The sequence below is a fragment of the Tribolium castaneum genome, unplaced genomic scaffold (genome assembly GCF_031307605.1).
Source record: "Tribolium castaneum strain GA2 unplaced genomic scaffold, icTriCast1.1 ptg000060l, whole genome shotgun sequence".
Lineage (NCBI taxonomy): Eukaryota > Metazoa > Arthropoda > Insecta > Coleoptera > Tenebrionidae > Tribolium > Tribolium castaneum.
In genome coordinates this window covers 31,831-37,830 of record NW_026986657.1, presented here as the reverse complement: position 1 = coordinate 37,830, position 6,000 = coordinate 31,831, and positions in this window count along the sequence as shown.

Sequence of the window (6,000 nt, the reverse complement as noted above, 5' to 3'; positions counted from 1 at the left end):
TGAACTTTTAGTTACAGGCCGTCGTTCACGGTCGAGAATATAACCTAGATACCGGATCAGTTCAGAACCAGTCCAAACGATCTTCATGTTCATTCGATCAAAGATTTTTAGTTCTAGACTTGCGCAGTTGACGAAAGCGGTTTTGTCTTTGTTACTCTCGTGTTTTGGTGCTTTACTGTCTATTTTATTATTGAGATTTATTTAATATATTACTAAATCGAAATTATTTGTAAAATAACTTTTGTGAATGTGAAAATGAGTAGTTTTTTACATTTTACACTTTTTTGTACCAATGTTTCTCTTTTATAAATGTGTGATAATTTTTTGCGGTTTTCCGATTTTTAAACATTTACTGCATACTTGACAACGGTATATTATTGTTTGTGGTAAACGATAATCCATAGCTGGTTCAGAACCGCACATGCGCTTTAAATGAGTCTTGGACTAATTTAGGATTAGTCCTAAATATCCTACGCAAACAAAGCTAATATTATTAGTACAGAAGCTTTAATATTGGAAAGTAAAAACAAAACAAAAAAATAAATGTAATAGAATTAATAATAACTGATTAAAACAAAAAAAAAGTATTTATATTAAATACTTAATATACTTCCAAATGAAAAATAGTCAAAAAATGACAATTTTATGACAATGCTTAAAATGTTAGTTGCCTGATCTAGAAAATTTACGCATCTTTATTAGCTATAATATCTACAGATAAAGAAAACCATGTTTACTAATTTTTAAAACAATAATGAATTTGTATAAATCTATCTTATTCAAACAAATATTTCTCGATTTTTTAATAAACTTATTTATTAATTATCCTCTTCAATTTTAAAGTAACTCGGTGGCGTTCTGTAATGACTATTTCAATTTTTGTTAATAAAATAAAAATTTGTAACAAATATTATTTTTTTAAATATCTTCAAATTAACACTATAAATATTTTTTATAAAAAACATATTTGTTTCATCAAAAGTTGTAAATTTTTTATTGATTCAATAAAGTCTACAATACTTACTCGGTTTATGAATTAAGTAGATCAGCAGACAAATGATCTAATATTTATAAACATTTGGCAACATTTTAATTAACTTCTTTGACGTTGTGTGCTTAAGAATTAAAAAAAACCAGATTAAACTTAAACTATCTATATCTAGTAAACTTAAACTACTTAATCTATCAATCTGTCTTTCTATCATATTTAAAATTTTCATTTTGTATATGACTTTTTTTACTTCAAATCACAAAAAAAAACAGTTAGAAACACGTTTGTGCTTAACCAAAACATTACATACTTTTTTTTAATCTAAATGCAAAATAGATTATGATACGCCACGTAAAACGTTTCGAGAATTTAATCTTAGTTATTGTTGAAACATGCAATCAAATATTCGGTTCATATATCAAAAATCATCCAAATTAGTAAAAATAGATTTCTACCAAATTTCTATCTAATTGCGTAGGCAAATAAATAAAAATATTTTAGTGATAATTTTTAAATTATCTTCCAAGTTATAATTATTTTTATTTTATACGCGCGCGCCATTGTCGACATCGAAGGAAAGAGTTTCCTATTATCTAGGTATTATTAATTTATTAAAAAGTACCAATTTATTACTGAGTGCAAGAGAGAGAGAGAAAGAGACAAACAGACATTAGGTATATCTGTTTTAGTAGAATTTACAATTTGTGAAGTGTCACTTGAAAAAAAGCATCTCATATAAACGAAAGAAGTAAACTACATTGTCATCTGTTGTTGTTGTTGTTGTTGTTGTTGTTGTTGTTGTTGTTGTTGTTGTTGTTGTTCTTTTCTATAATAATTTTGGTTCCAAGTTGAATTTTGGTTTTTACTTTAGGTAAAGAAAAACAAAACAGTAAGATGCAAACAAATAAAACCAAAGTATATTTTAACGTGTATAGGTTGGTAACTAACTACCTACATATTCTTCACTATAACACATTTTTGTGTTTGTGTAAAGTGACAGAATTTGTATTACGTAGGTGGATAGAACTAACTATTGAAATTGAAATTGAAATACAAAATTGATAAGTTTAAAAATAGTTTTCAGTGAATGTTGCTAATAGTTAGAACGTATAGATGACAACGCATTGCAACGAAACGAATCAAATTTGTTTCTATTTAGAAATGCATTTTATTTATAAAATAGAGTATTGTACAATAATGAAACATCGGTAAAGTTATAAGTATACTAAAACAACAAATATTAATAAAATAAACGTTTTTATTGTGACATTTTCTATCATACAACAGTTTACATCAAACGTTTGCATCTTCGAATGTTTTTTGAGATTTCGTTGTTTTTATCAAGACCAAAGTATAGAAAAAACTTTTAGAAAACATAAACAACTATTTTTTTTTTAATGTTTGCATTCAATGTACCCTAATGACTCCTGGGGCCCGTCATCTTCCAAAAAGTTCCGGTTTCGTAGTTGGTTTCGTTTCGTGCATCGACTGTTTTGAAAGAATTTTTCCGCACAAAAACAAAAGTATTTAAAAAAATTCTTATTGGCATTCGGTAGAGGATAGATTAGACTTTCGACAGACCAAAGACCAACTTTTCACGTTTACCCAGTAAGTATCTGTCGACGACGTCGCAGTTTGATGTTCTCTTTAACCGCGAATAAGTCGTCGGTACGGCGAGCGTCTGTAAGGACGTCACTAGGTCCTGAGAATAGTCGTTTCGTTGATATAAATTTCAGAATATATAGGAAAAATCTTTTTTTCAAAATTGGTTTTGTCGTCGGCTCGAAAACATTGACGATCGTCAAAAAGGAACGATGTCATCACGCCAAAGTCTAGTGTGAGGCCCCGATAATTTTAATGTTGGCGAGCGTGGTGTTTGTTTAGTCCGCGGTCGGGTTTATTTTCTAGGCAATAAAAACTTTGTTACCAGCCCCAACCAATCCGCGCGTCGCTCTCGAGAGCCTTCTGGGTTTTCCCCGCAATTCTGCGAAAAACCCCTCAATACGAATTACCGCTCCACCCACACTCACCCCTTGTGAGCCCATTGGATGTCGGCTAAGGGTTGTTTAACATAAAACGAGCCACCCTTAGCCACACCAAGTCAGTAATCAATCAGTCATGAAGTGAGTCTAAGTCAGTGAGTGTTCAACCTGTACTCATTCCCTTCTAAACACCACGCTGGTCTCTGCGATGGGCGCTATCGACCCTCCACCAGCTCTTCCTTCCTTCCCTTGTCTCATTTAATGCTTACTCAGTAGTTTCATTCCGACCAAACCCCGAACTTTTCAGTTCGTGACTTCAAATGAAGTTTCATACAAGTAACGACCATTGTTACCGCTGCTACGCTGAGCTGCGCCACAAGGGCCAAAAAGCTTCGCGGTAACAATTTGGCGCCCGACACGTGGGGCTGTTTCGACGTCGGAGACGCCGACTTATCCACTACCCTTACCCTCATGCTCTCCAAGTGATGCCCAGTACTCGTGCTAGTGCAACATTAAACCAAATCAACGCCATGGACGCCCTGACCGAAGCCATTCGCGAGCTTATTCAAGCTCAAATCGACGCTGCAAGAGCCCAAACTCAGTTCCATGAGTCGCTCCGGACCAACAACGAAACTCCAGCACCGCAAGAACCCTTGCCACTACCAGAGTTTTTCGGCGAAAATCACGAGGACCCACAACGATTCCTGGACACATGCCTCCTTCGAATCAACAACGACAACCAGGAGATTCGCCTTCAGAGAATCGTTTCACAACTCCGGGGGCCCGCCAAAGAGTGGTGGAGACTCAACGGAGCGCTCATTCCCACATACGAGGATTTCACCGCCGCTTTCCTGAACCGATACAACGGGGTGAGTCATTTGTTTAAACTCAAAGCGTCACTCTACGGCGACGGTCAACGAAACGAAAACGTGGAGCATTTTCTTCGACGAAAATGGCTCCTAGCAAAGCGAGTAGCACCCGAACTGCCGGAGTCGCAACTGGTGCGACTCACAGCCGGGTTGCTGACACCGGAACTCGCTGCGGCTAGCGGAACTGTATTTCCGCAATCGATGAACGATTTTATCGAAGCCATGATCCAAGTAGAGGAAAACAGAAAGCGTTTACCCTCGAACCACACTCGGCAGCCCCCTTCGCTACCAAAGTGCCGTTTTTGTCCCGGCTTTCACTTTCATCGGGACTGCTCTGCGAAACCACGAACATTTTCGTCGGGAAACGAAAATGGGGCCGTCGCCAAGGCTCAGCCCAAAGCCATGTCGTCCGGTCCCCAGCAGTAAACTTCGCCGAGGCCAAACCTCAACCCCTACTGGAAGAGGGGCCCCAAAATCTGCTTCCAGTGGCGCCCAACTTTTCAAAACAAAAATCCGCGACAGTAAACAGTGCGCCCCCTGAACCGAAATTCGAAACGCAGCCCCATCCACGTCATTCTCCACGTGCCGCCGGCTCTACCGCAGCCCCCACGTCGAGAGCACCCGTTTTCACGCGCACCGTTGGCTCTGACGCAGCCCCCATGCCGAAAACAACCGTTTCCTTGGACAAGGAAACAACTGCTGCGATTTTCAAATCTATCATCGAGGCCGTAACTGTCCCAGTCGCTAAACTAACTCCACGCAATAGCAGCCCCCTTGCTGCTGCAACCACTACGAATCAAGGCTCAACCGCAGCCCCAAAAATTCGCGAAACCGAAGGTTCAACCGTAACCTCAACACCAGCAACCGAATTTCGACCTGCCTCGGAGGTACAGCCCCCTATGAACACGACCGTTTCGGTCCAAACCGCTGTCGCCGGCGCCGTTGGCTCGCACGTAGCCTCCACGCCGAGGACAACCGCTTCCTTGGACAAGGAGGTACTGGCTGTCACTTCCGAAACCACGACTAAAGCTCGTCAGGTACCGAACAACCAGGTGTTCTACCACAGCAAAGCCCTCGAAAAAGGGACCCCAAAACGCCATGACAGCCCCCTTGCTGCAAAAAGCGAAGACACTGCGACATCAACACCGCTCCAAGCAAGTGCGTGCCCCGCCAGTGTTTCAATAGACATGCCAAGACACGATAAAGAGATTGCCGAAGACGAAGCCCCCATCGAAGAGCCTCCACCTGAACCACCACCTGAGGTCGACAAACAAGATGGAATTTCCCAGGAGAAAATCCTAACCATAGCAGAAGAGGTCCGACAGGCTCAGATTAGCGATGCCTTAACCCGACGGTTGATTAACCAGCGCCGAGACATGGAGGAAAACCCCCCCGAAGGCAACGGTTGGCAAAGTGGATTCTACAAAAACTATTGCATCGACAATGGCTACCTGTGCCGTCGCCCTAAGAACACGCTCTACGTACCAGCTGGCATTAAGGAGCGCGTGCTCTTCGAACATCACGACGCAACATTAGCTGGACACCCTGGGGCTGACGAAAGTGAGCGCCTAATTCGGAATAATTTTCACTGGCCCTCCTTGAGACAAGACGTGCGAGACTACGTGAGTACATGTTTACTATGCGCGCGGTTCAAAAAACGCCCCAATCAAACCCTTGCACCGTTACGACCGCGTCGCCCCCAAAGGCCCTTCGAAACCATCGCCTGCGATGTCATGGGGCCTTATCCCATCACGCCCAGGGGCAATAGGTTCATTGTCACAATCACGGATCTATTTACTCGATGGGTCGAAGCGTACCCAGTACAAGAAGCCAGTGCGAAAACTATAATAACAATCTTCGACAAGGAAGTTTTTGCCCGGTTTGGCTACCCCAAGAACATCATCACGGACAACGGCCCCCAGTTCACAAGCAGCAGATGGACAAAAGCATGCCAACGTTGGGGATGCCAACCATGGACTACCGCCACCTACACGCCCCGGCAAAACCCTACGGAAAGGCGTAATCAGGAGCTCAAAAAGCTTCTTAAAATCCACCTACATCAGAAATCCCAACTCGATTGGGATATCCAACTTCCGGGTATCTTGTTTACCCTACGAAAACGAAGAAACGCAGCCACGGGGCAACCACCGAGCCAGCT